Source organism: Mirounga leonina, unplaced genomic scaffold (assembly GCF_011800145.1).
Source record: "Mirounga leonina isolate KUSES-001 unplaced genomic scaffold, KU_Mleo_1.0 Mir_107, whole genome shotgun sequence".
Lineage (NCBI taxonomy): Eukaryota > Metazoa > Chordata > Mammalia > Carnivora > Phocidae > Mirounga > Mirounga leonina.
Window position 1 is genome coordinate 1979983 of NW_023270233.1, and position 12452 is coordinate 1992434.

General features: G+C 36.2%; 1 protein-coding gene and 1 pseudogene across 1 annotated transcript in view; both read right to left on the reverse strand.

Moving 5' to 3' along the window:
* The window catches only part of LOC118018595 (catenin alpha-3-like), a 1827095-nt gene that overhangs the window by 286575 nt on the left and 1528068 nt on the right, over positions 1-12452 (reverse strand). The window lies entirely within an intron of this gene.
* On the reverse strand, positions 4402-4532 carry LOC118019203 (annotated as a pseudogene).

A 12452-nucleotide genomic window follows, 5' to 3' on the forward strand; every position in this document is an offset into this window, starting at 1 on the left:
TGCACATCCTGGGCTTTTAACTACTTTCTACTTAAAATGTATATCTACTTTACTACATCTAAATTTTTGAATATAATCCACAAAATAAAATTATACATTGGTAGCCTTTAATACTTTTTAAATTCAAGTATAATTAACATACAGTGTGATATTAGTTTCGGGTGTACAAAATAATGATTCAATGATTCTATATATTACTCAGTGCTCATCACTGTAAGTATACTCTTAATCCCCTTTGTCTATTTCACTCATCCCCCAACCCCTCCTCTCTGGCAGCCACCAGTTTGTTGTCTGTATTTAAGAGTCTGTGTTTTTGTCTCTTTTTTTTCTTGGTTTGTTCATTTGTTTTTGTTTTTTTTTCTTAAATTCCACATTGAGTGAAATCATATACTTGTCTTTGTGTGACTTATTTTACTTAGCATTATACCTTCTGAGTCCAACCACGTTTTTGCAAATGGGAAGATTTCATTCTTTTTTTATGGCTGAGTAATAGTTCATTATATATATTCATATATATATATATATCACATTGTCTTTATCTATTCATCTATAAATGGACACTTGGATTGCTTCCACATTTTGACTATTATAAATAATGTTGCAGTGAACATATGGGTGATATGTCTTTTCAAATTAGTGTTTTCATTTTTTATGGGTAAATACACAGCAGTGAAATTACTGAATCCTATGGTAATTTTATTTTTAATTTTTTGAGGGATCTCCATACTGTTTTCCATAGTGGCTGTACCCATTTGCATTCCCACCAATAGTGCACGAGAGTTCCCTTTTCTTCACATATTGGCCAACACTTGTTATCTGTCTTTTTTATTCTAGCCATTCTGACAGGTGTATAGTGATATTTCATTGCAGTTTTGATTTGTATTTTCCTGTTGATTAGTGATGTTAAGCATCTTTTCATGTGTCTGTTGGCCATTTATATGTCTTCTTTAGAAAAGTGTCTATTCAGGTCCTCTGCCCATTTTTTTATTCAGATCATTTGGGTCTCTTTTGGTGTTGAAGTCTTTAATACTTTTCACAAGCAGCCTCTTGGCAAATGAAAGGATATGTATGTATATTCAGTTGACATGTACTTCCTCAGAACTCAGTATATTTTGGTGAGTGCAAAGAAGTAATACCTAACCACAATTCACCTTAAAGGAAAAAGAATATAAGACTAGCCAAGGAAGAAAATAAGCTTCCCTAATATATAATTCATATTGTTCTAAAAGGTATGTATTTTGATCCTTAAAGGTCATGCTGTGATTTTAAGACAATTCTGAAATTTATTCATTACATTTCATGAAAAAAAAAATGTGTCTAGGCATTCCAAGAAGGAGCTATTTTACTGTATGAGGTTGGTACACTTCTGTATAATATGCAACCAAAGAGAGCAGTGTTTCTTTTTCCCAAAGAAGAACATTATTGAAAATAGACAATGTATGATTCCCCCAAGATATCTGGATAGCCATGGAATAAGCTAGAGAATCTTTTCCAAAATGTTATGCATACCTTAGCCACGTATCTTGCTCTCATGTTAGTCTTACCTTCAAAATGAGCCCATCTTTCAGACATGCCATCAATTTATCTATTTCATCAAAAAACAATGTTTAAAAGTGTTGCCCTTTACATCGTGAAACTAACCATGGCAAGAGGTGAGAAATGGAGTAGGCAAGATGTTTACTGAATATATTAATTTATTTAGCTCTAGGTATCATAGTTGTTTTTTAAATATATGAGTTCAAATTTTTTTTTAAAAAAATGAGGGCTGGTGGTGATCATCTAGCTCTCACCATACTCTTGTGCTCATTTGGATTGAAATGGTGTTGCAATACCCAAATCACTATTTTTAAAGTAATTTTCTACCTGATGTATTTGTTCACATTAATAAAAAATCGTTTTGCTGTAGTCATTCATAGCCACTGAAATAGCAAAATGCAAGCTAGTCCAAGATGATCTAATTTGTACTTGCCACCACAATATTTCTTCCAGGCACAATCAGCCACTCTGTCAGCATCAGTGAATCTCCTCTCTGTATGTTTAATGAGAAAATGTGGAGAAAGAATATCAAAAAATATTTTTATCAGGGCTCAATTTTCCATCCCACTTAGAGTTTCAAGATTCCCAGGCAGTAGATGAGGCTCAGGCAAAGGTGAAAAGCAGCTAATGATTTTGGTTTCTTATTTCTGGAGTAAGAACTAGGTAGATAGATGGAGAGGGAAATTGTATAGGATTTAGTAATTCTGTAGCTATTCAAACACAGGAAAGAAAAATGAAAAGAATTTTAAACTCGCCAATGCTGTTCCCTTTACATATTCACAGGAAATAGATTACAAAGACAAATAAAACCTCAAATGATATTGAACTTCATGAGCATTCCTAGACTGATAATATCCTAGAACAATATAGTAAAGCTTTAGCTAAATCATAATATAATTGTCACTAAATAATAATAATTAAAATAAATAGCATTTGTAGAGTACTGTGCAGTTTCAAATTGCTTGGATACATACATCATTCTGTATTTATATCATCCTTAGCAAACACAAAAAAACCAAACCTCCCCAGGATGTTTTAAGAAAAAAATTGTTCAATGAAATCAGTTTGGAAAATTGTACTTAAAGGAATTTAAAAAGGTGAGATAAAAAGACTATAAATCACTAGAAAGCAGAGTCAGTTTACATTGAAAAGTAACTTCTTTCTGGCCTTGTATTCTGTTCACGTGTACCGTTTTGTTTAACTACATGATGAAATGCCACTATTTCCCTCGCATACATCCCACATACTCCACATTCCCACATAAGCACCATCGTCTCAATAACATGAGGATTCTCCTCTCCCAGGCACCAGGGGCATCAATGCCCAAGGAATACAAGACTGGGTGGCTTTAGTCTCCTGCACTTCACTATCTACTTGGGCTCCCACCAAGTCCACCCTGAGAATATTCAGTGGAAACCTGGTATGCTATTTATGCAAATGTATATTTCTGAAAATTCTCCAACCCCATCCTCATCTTCTCAGGAGGTGGCAGTATTTAAACTGCAGTTTAGAAGCTCTGCATGTGTCACTAAGTAAGATATTGCTGCAGTTAAAGTAATAACAGGATTTCTGCTATGTCATACCTATTTATGCATTCAGTAAATAAGGAAAGGCCCTACTTTATCCCAGGCACTGTTCTAAGATTTGGGGATATATATGTGGGAAGAAAGACAAAAATATAATGAATGGGGACACCTGGGTGGCTCAGTCAGTTAAGTGTCTGCCTTTGGCTCAGGTCATGATCCCAGGGTCCCGGGATCAAGCTCCTCATCAGGCTCCCTGCTCAGTGGGAAGCCTACTTCTCCCTCTGCCCCTCCCTCTGGCCTTTCCTTTGCCCCTCCCCCTCCCACTGCTCATGCTTTCTCTCTCTCTCTCTTTATTTATTTATTTATTTATTTATTTATTTATTTGACAGAGACACAGCGAGAGAGGGAACACAAGCAGGGGGAGTGGGAGAGGGAGAAGCAGGCTTCCCGTAGAGCAGGGAGCCCGATGTGGGGCTCTATCCCAGGACCCTGGGACCATGACCTGAGCCAAAGGCAGACGCCCAACTGACTGAGCCACCCAGGCGCCCCTCTCTCTCTCTCTTAAACAAATAAATAAAATCTTTAAAAAATGTAATGAATGAGTAAATGTGTGGTATTTTATAAGGAAAGAAATTCTATAAATTGCAAGGGTAAGAAGGATGAGTGCACATAACAGGGGACAATTAGAATCTTAAATAAGGAGATTAAGGTACATCTCACCAATAAGGTCCATTTGGAAAAGAGGTGAGGGAGATGAGGGAGATGTGCATGCATGCGTATGGGATAAAAAAAATGCAATTCAAAGAGAACAGGTATTTCCAAAGCCCTGAGGTAGGATCATACTTGGCATGTTTGAGAAACAATAAAAAGGTCAATGTAGAGAAGTGGGTGGATAGAAGGTAGAAGATGCAGACGTTATAGGTGTCTTAGAAGACAATATGTTTTAAAAGGCATGAGAAGGGGCGCCTGGGTGGCTCATTTGGTTAAGCGACTGCCTTTGGCTCAGGTCATGATCCTGGAGTCCCTGGATCGAGTCCCGCATCGGGCTCCCTGCTCAGCAGGGAGTCTGCTTCTCCCTCTGACCCTCCCCCCTCTCATGTACTCGCTCTCTCTCATTCTCTCTCTCTCAAATAAATAAATAAAATCTTTAAAAAATAAAAAAATAAAAAAAATAAAAGGCATGAGAAAAACACAAGAATCAGAGATAAGCCCATTTTCCATATCTCCATATTTTATAGTAATAAGTTAGGTTCTGCTTACAAATTGGGGCTACAGGATAGTAAGCCGTGTGGACTCAGGAAAACTTGAGCATGTGTTTCTCATGTTTGGTTGAAATATGTATATGTCATGGCAAATATCTATGCATTTTCTGTATGATTTAATAAACATTTCAGTCTAAACTCTAAGCAACTTTTAAACTGATAAGAACAGATACTACACTTGATCTTAGCCAAAAGGCCAAGAAGCGATCTAAGCAACTTTTACAGGAGAGTAAGAGAGAGAGAGAGAAATATATAATAGCTAAGAATGCTTTTCTCTAACTTCGTGCTCTTTTCTGGTTCTCATATCTTGAAAACACAGTCAAATATATTACTTGATATAGATTTGTAAGAAAATTAATCTAGCATATAACATCTAAGGTGTGTTAAATTAATTTTTAATTGACCATTTAAAGTAATGGCATTGTACAAAACCAGCTGGAGTAAAATAAGAATAAATAGGGGAAAGGATCTTTAGGCACTGAAAAACAACTGTGCCATGTATGGTAGAAAAAGCTTAGGTATGCTAGAAAGCACGATTTCAATATACAGCTGCTAAAGGAGAAAAATAACCATGATCCTTTAGTATCTTTCTATAATTTAGTAAAGCAAACAAGATAATAAAAACATCAGATTCGGAATCTTAGCTTACTGAAATAATCAAGCGTCAATTGGGTCAAAGGTTCTTGAATTAAAAACAAAAGGGTACAATTTTTTTTATCCTGATAAGGAAAAAAAATCTCCAGTTATTACATGATTTCTTAGGCTTAGCAATAAAAAAGAATTTCTTTAGAGGATGGCCTATTTCACAATTCTGGGGAAAAGCTGAATGGATATGAATATTTCTTTTAATCAATGCTTACAATGATGTTAATGTTATTTTCAGGTAGCCAGTAATTATACCTTTAGCCTAAATAAATATATACATTTTGGTACACTTATTTTTACAGACATTTAAATTTACATGATGTGTTCTTCAAAACTACACTTACTACAACAACATAATATGGGTTTTTATAATGCAGTAGGATATCAGTGTGTCTTGCACATATATAAAACTCTGCTAAGCAGATGGAGTAAACCATCACAACAAAAACAAAAAAACCCAACATAACTAACTGTATGAGGTTCACAAAACGATTCACATATAGATTATTTACAAAATGTGTTGAAAACATGATCTCACTGAAAATGATAGAATTATAACATCTCTCTGGGACCCAAGCCACTTTATAAATGCAGGAAGCCACGTTCTTGGGTGGGTTACCCCCACTGAAATGTTCTCAGATTTTACAGTGTAGAAAGAGCACTTCCCATAAACAGAGAGCTCTCTGGGGGCATCTACAGGACTAAGTGGTAACTCTCGGGGAAGCAATGGTTTGGGAACTTTCGGTCATGCTGTGTCATTAATGAATTGCCTGATTTATAACCAATGGAAATTTGAGCTGGCTCCCTTCCCAGAATGCTTCCAAGCAATAGCACAGCAGAAACAGTAGCACCCTGGACACAGAAAAAGACAGCAGTTTGAGGAATTAAAAAAATTGAAGTTTTGGCCAAGGCATAAAGATACAACGGATGCTGAGTCCCAAAGAGGGAGCCAGACCTCATGGAGAATATAAAAAGTGAAATAGTAAACCTGAATAATGTAACACTTCAACCTTCGCCACACCAAAGCTCTAAGGCACTCCAGATACGGGACAGCAGATATGGGCAGCATCTGCGCAGAGATTATTTAGGGAGAGAGTCGTGCTGTGAGTAACCCCTCCACACCAAAAGGGAAGAACGGGAAGGTGAAACCCTAGTGACTGAGGGCTACAGCTTTCAATGCTGCACTGTTGTAAAGATTCCCAGGTAGTATTTGCATAATGTATTTATTAAAGTTTAGCTTTCTCTCAGGAAAATATCATTAAAACAAGAATGACAAGAGATGTCCTTTTTGCCCTATGTTGTACAAATTGTACCACCACAACCTATAAATGTATCATTTATCACAATCCCTTTGCAAATTTTTTTATTAAAATAGCTTTCCTTTAATACTTTTATGGAGTTTCTACTTATAACTTCATAGAATATTTAGATTACCTTGAAATAGACAAAAAATACTTATTGTAATGTTAGGTATCCTCATATTTGCAAAGGAAAAAAAGCAATCCTCATAAATTGTAATGCCCCATATAGTATTTCAAATGTCTTTACTTGCTTTGGTGTACTCGATATAGATTACAGATTTAAAAATTTAAAAAGCAAATAGTAATTTATTCATATATCATGGTAGCTAAGATAAATTAAGAAGCTATATCATTTATATGTCAGGGAAAATTTATAATATTGTACTAGTACTTAAAGCACAGACCATGAACTAATTTAAGACTCCCAAACTTTTTAATTCAGAGCATTTCCAAGTGCCTATGGCTGTAAGACACGTTTCAGGAAGAAAGAAGTGACTAAATGCCCAATGCACAATAATGGGTTTAATATGTAAGAAATGGCAGGCTACTGCTTTGCAAAGGACATTTTCTGCTTTGGCCCTTGGCCATATTTACCCAAATTTCTTAGAGGGATTTTTTTTTTCTCCCTTAGAATTGCTTCATGAAAGTGGAATTCAAGAAATTATTTTAAGAGTCATTTAAAATGGGAAGTCAACAGAAAGTGGGGTTTTGGTTGACAGTAGCCAAAAACATTGTAAGGAGCATTGGAGGCTGTGTAATTTTGAAAGGATTGTGTTTCTATGCATTGTAGTCAGTAGTCTACATGAGCAAAAATAATAAGAAAAAAAGATTTAGCAGACTATTGCCAGGGATGCTGGCAGCCTGCCAAACACACAGAGGTAGCCCTATTCCACCTCTTTGTCTTCAGAGTAACATTACCCTTCGCCTGCTAAATAAAAGAAAAGGTGCCCATTGAAATCTGCAGCATGAAGTCACACCTGCTTAAATTATGCTTGTTTTCCCTTCATACAAAATATTTGTGTATCTGCTAGCAGGAGGTTAAATCCTTACCTAGCATATAAATTGTAGAAAATATCATGTTAATTGTTGACATGACAATAAAGACATAAAATCTTAGTTAAGTGTACTCCATTATATTGTTTGTATCTGACAGTAAATTGGGATAGTTGCATTAAATTTATTTTTGCTGCATTTATATATACACATATGAAGAGAGAGAGAGAGGCAGAGTGGGGGATGGGAGCATGCAGCCTGGAGAGTTCAAGACAATGTATTCTTCGTGTTTCAAGAAGTAAGGGTTGCTTCCTGTCTCTTATTGTCTCTTATAACTGTTTGGTTAGGATAGTTTCTAATTTTCTCTCACATTACTTATCTTTTAGGTATTTCAGGAAAGAGAGAAAGAGAATACATATCACCCAATTAGTGTATTTTCTGAACATGAGGAGAAAAGAGAAAAAATAGTGCTTCCTTCCGATTTTGTAATGGAACATATTAACCTTGTCTCTTTGGAACAAGAAGTCTGTTTGTTTGAGGAACTGAGCAACCTCCTAGAAAGGAACTCATTCTCTATGAAATAGAAGTGATGTGCATAATCTGTCCAAAAATGCAGGTTGGTTGCCCGAGGGTAGAGGAGATTCTCAGTATAGTGTGATGATTTCCCTTGAAGTACCCCCAGCCTGATTCCCTATAGACTTGTGACTCATGAGTGAATCTTCGAAAAAAGGGACACATTCTGTTGTTGTGGAGTATAATTCAATATTTGAAAAGAACAAAATGGAAGAAGGATCTCTTTCCAATGTGGCTTCAGTACCCAGTGGAATCTGATGTGCACAGAGTAATAGGCAACAAATGACAAGGTGAAGTAACCTATAGGAGGTGAGAGTACCTAGAAAATGTAGCACAACTTCAGAATGGCTGAGCCAGTGCATAACACAGAATGTTCATGAATAAATCTGAAGGGAAACAGTAGCAGAGGAAAATATAGGTGCTGGCATATTGAGTTACTGTTTATTCAGTGATTAAGCCCACATAGGCGATGTGCTATGCCCTTTACAAACATTATCTCATTTGATCCCCATAGTAAGTTTTTAAATTAGGTATTATAATTCCCATTTTGCACATGAGGCAAGTTATTATTTAAAAGCAGGTGTTTTCAAAGTACCCACTTACAGGTATCCTCCTCCTTTCACACTCGAAAACATGCAATGACTCCATCTCTAGGGGCTGAGGAAATGGAAATGTTGGATTGTAAATCAATATTAGAAGAGCAAAAGCAAGAAGTAATGACATTAATAAAGAAGTTATAAATAGAACAACACATGATAACAGTTTAGAGGAAGAATGAAGGGGGAAATCGGAGGGGGAGACAAACCATGAGACACAATGGACTCTGAGAAACAAACTGAGGTTTCTAGAGGGGAGGGGGTGGGGGGATGGGTTAGCCTGGTGATGGGTATTAATGAGGGCACCTACTGAATGGAGCACTGGGTGTTATATGCAAACAATGAATCATGGAACACTGCATCAGAAACTAATGATGTAATGTATGGTGATTAACATAACATAATAATAAAAATAAATAAACAAATATAAAAAAATAAGTATAAAAAATATATACACACTCCTAAAGTGGTGGCAGAGAGAGACCGTTAGCTATATTTCGAGGAAGATGCGGTCCAGCTGCAGCAGAGCTCAGAGTTTCTGATGCTGTTCCTGACTCCCTGTTGTTCGCTCTCACAGAGAAACAGGTGGGTCAGGAAGCTACACTGCAGCCCTGGCTTTTAAAGATACGGAAGGACACCTGTGGAACCAGAGGTGGCGATTCACCAAATTAGAATTACTCCAGCCAACAACACGGTAAAATCTTCAGAGAAGGTATGCCCTAACTTGATGAGAGGGCAAAGGAAAAGAATCTCCAAGTAAAAGGACCAGTCCAGATGCCCACCAAGAATCACTGAGAATCGGTGAATGTTCTAAGACTTGGTATCATTTTCAGGTGATGATCCACAAACGACTCATTGATTTGCACAGTCCTTCTGAGACTGGTAAACAGATTACTTCCATCAGTATTGAGGACGTTGAAGTCACCACTGCTGACATTTAAATCAATCTTTTTAATAAAATGATTATCAGTTGTTTACAAAAATAAGATTCAAAATGAAAATATAATTTAGGGTCCAAGATAAAACACAATGAAATTACTAATGGTACTAAATAAGACCACTGAAATATGAATAACATAAGAGCTGGGACCAATAGTTTAGATAAATATCAAAGGCTTATGTCATGGCTACACCCAAGAAGGAAAATCAACATTTCAAGAATGCCACTCCCAGATTATGGAGGGCACTTGTGATGAGCACTGGGTGTTGTATGTCAGTGATGAATCACTAAATGCTATTCCTGAAACCAATATTACACTATATGTTAACTAACTAGAAGTTAAATAAAATTTGAAACAAATGAACAAACAAAAAGAATGCCACCCCCCGGTAAGAATAACATAAGCTATAAGTTACCCATTGACAATTAAATTCTGGAAGGACTTCACTCTCCCCTTCTGCCCTTCCCACACCATCTCTTCACCCCTTTTTTGTACAGATTTGAAAAGTAGGAATGAAGCAAGGAAAGGTAAAATCTTAAGCCTCCTGAGCTTTCACTTTCAGGTGTTTTCTTTCTAGTCTCCGTGTATAATTTTTGTCACCACAAATTATCCTAACAAATTAACTAGGATCTTCTAAACTAATAAAAAATGGTTAAGCAGTTTATCCACAGTTAATATGTAACAGAGCTGGGATTTGAAGAACCATGCATTATTTTTTAACCTTTTATTTTGAAATAATTTTATATTTACAGGAAGTTGCAAGATAGTACAGAATGATGCCATGCACTCTTTACCCTCTACCCCTCAATGGTTACATCACACATAACTACAGTATAATATCAATATGAGGGAATTGCCATTGGTGAAAAGTGTGTATGTACTTTCATGTCATTTTATCCCCTGTGTAGATTCATGTAACCACCAACACAATCAAGGTACAGAACTATTCCATACCATAAAGATTTCCTTCAGACTACCCTTTTAGAGTCACACCCACTCTCTCTCCTTGACTATCTCTAAATCCTGGTAACCATTAATCTGTTCTCCATTCTATATTTTTATTTCAAGAATCCTGTATAAGTGGAATCATACAGAATGTAACTTTTTGAGATTGACTTTTTGTCACTCAGGATAATGCCCTGAGGTTCATTCAAGTTGTTGCACCTATCAATATTTTGTTCCTTTTATGGGCGAGTAGTATTCCATGGTATGGGTAAATCACAGTTTGCTTAACCAATCACATGAACATTTTGATCATTTCTACTTTTTGACTATTACAAAAAGCTTCTATGAACAATTATGTATATATTTTTGCATAGACTTAAATGATCATTTCTCTGAAATAAATTTCCAGAATGTAATTGTGGGATAAGGTAAGTGTATATTTAGCTTTTTTTTTTTTTTTAAGAAATTGCCATTTTTTCCAGAATAGGGAGCCACGTTGTAAGCACTCTACTTTAGTGCTTCCTAAGTTAAACAAGCCACGTCCATAGTAGCTGTGGTAGCCAGCTTCTAATATGATCGCCAGTGATCCCTGCCTCCTCCTGGAATCCACAACCTTGTGTCATCTCTCTCCACATTTTACTAAGAATGGAATGTATGGCCAAGAGATTATGACAGAAGTAATGGTATATACTTCCAAGATTAGGTTTTTTTCTTTCTCTTTTGTCTCTCTTATTTTCTCATCATTTGTTCTCGAAGAAGCCATGTTGTGAAAAGCCCTATGAGAGAAGCCCAGTGGTGAAGAACTGAAGCCTCCTTCCAAAACCACATAGGAGAGATTAGAAGTGAATTTTTCAGCCCCATTTAGGTCTTCACAAGCTATAATCCTGCCTAATACCTTGACTACAACCTTATGAGACACCCTAAGCCAAACTCAACCAGCTAAGACACTCCAAGATTCCTAACACACACATACACACACACACAGAGATAATAAATATTGTTTTAAAAAAGCTAAGTTTTGTGTGCTTCATTATGCAACCATAAATAGCAAATAAATATTTTGACATAAGAGGTATAATGCTACAATGATAAGAACTTAAAATATGAGAGTGGCTTTGAAAGTAGGGATGCCATGTTGTATGAGCTGAAAAAACTGCCGGGATTTTGAGATTAGGTTAGACAGAACTGTAGCTTCTCTTTTTTGTGTGTGTGTCTCTCTCTTCCTTTCTCTCTCTCTCTTCCTTTCTCTCTCTCTCTTTTTCTTATCATTTGCTGTGGGAAAAGACATGTTGTGAGTAGCCCATATGGTAAAGGACTTAATCCTCCTGTCAACAGCAACACGAGCAATCTTAGAACCATATTCCTGAATCCCAATCAAGTCTTCATATACTCTAACTCTGGCCAACGCACTGACTGAAACCTAATGAGACAATCTAAACCAAAACCATCCAGCTAAATCATTGCAGGATTCCTGACTCACAGAAACTCTTAGATAATAAATGTATTTTCAAGCCATTAAGATCTGGGGTAGTTTGTTATATAGCGATATACAACTACAATGTGTAGTTACTCATAAGACTTAAGAATAAAGATAACCACAAATAGAGAAACATGGATAAGATTTACCAGATGCAGAAATAATTTGGGAAAATTCTATAAAATTGTCCACATTTTAAACACAGCTAAGACATCCATGATATTGTCTCAGAAAGGCATAATTAGATTGTGGTTATAATTTGGAGAATATGTCTTTAACACACTGCAGTTTACCCTCTTTGAGTAAAACAAAAGAGATCATTAATGTGTTTATTTCACTGTTCAGGAGAGCAAATATCCTGACCAGGTAGTGTGAATTCACTGGCCCAGTGTTTCTCCCTATTGAGGGTAACATAAAACTGATGACACTAGATCATCCAACCAACTCTGGCTCTGTTCACACATTCACCAAGCGACCTTCTAATTATAACCTGGCTCAGTGCACAAATTTTCCTAGAGGAAGACCAGTTCACTAGTTAGTTGGTATTATTTCTGAGCTACTTTGCCTCTGTGACAAAAATCATAAATAAATACTCAGTTTAATTGTTTTCAATTTAAGTGTTTTGTGGCCATGTTAGCAAAAGCCAGCTACCATAAT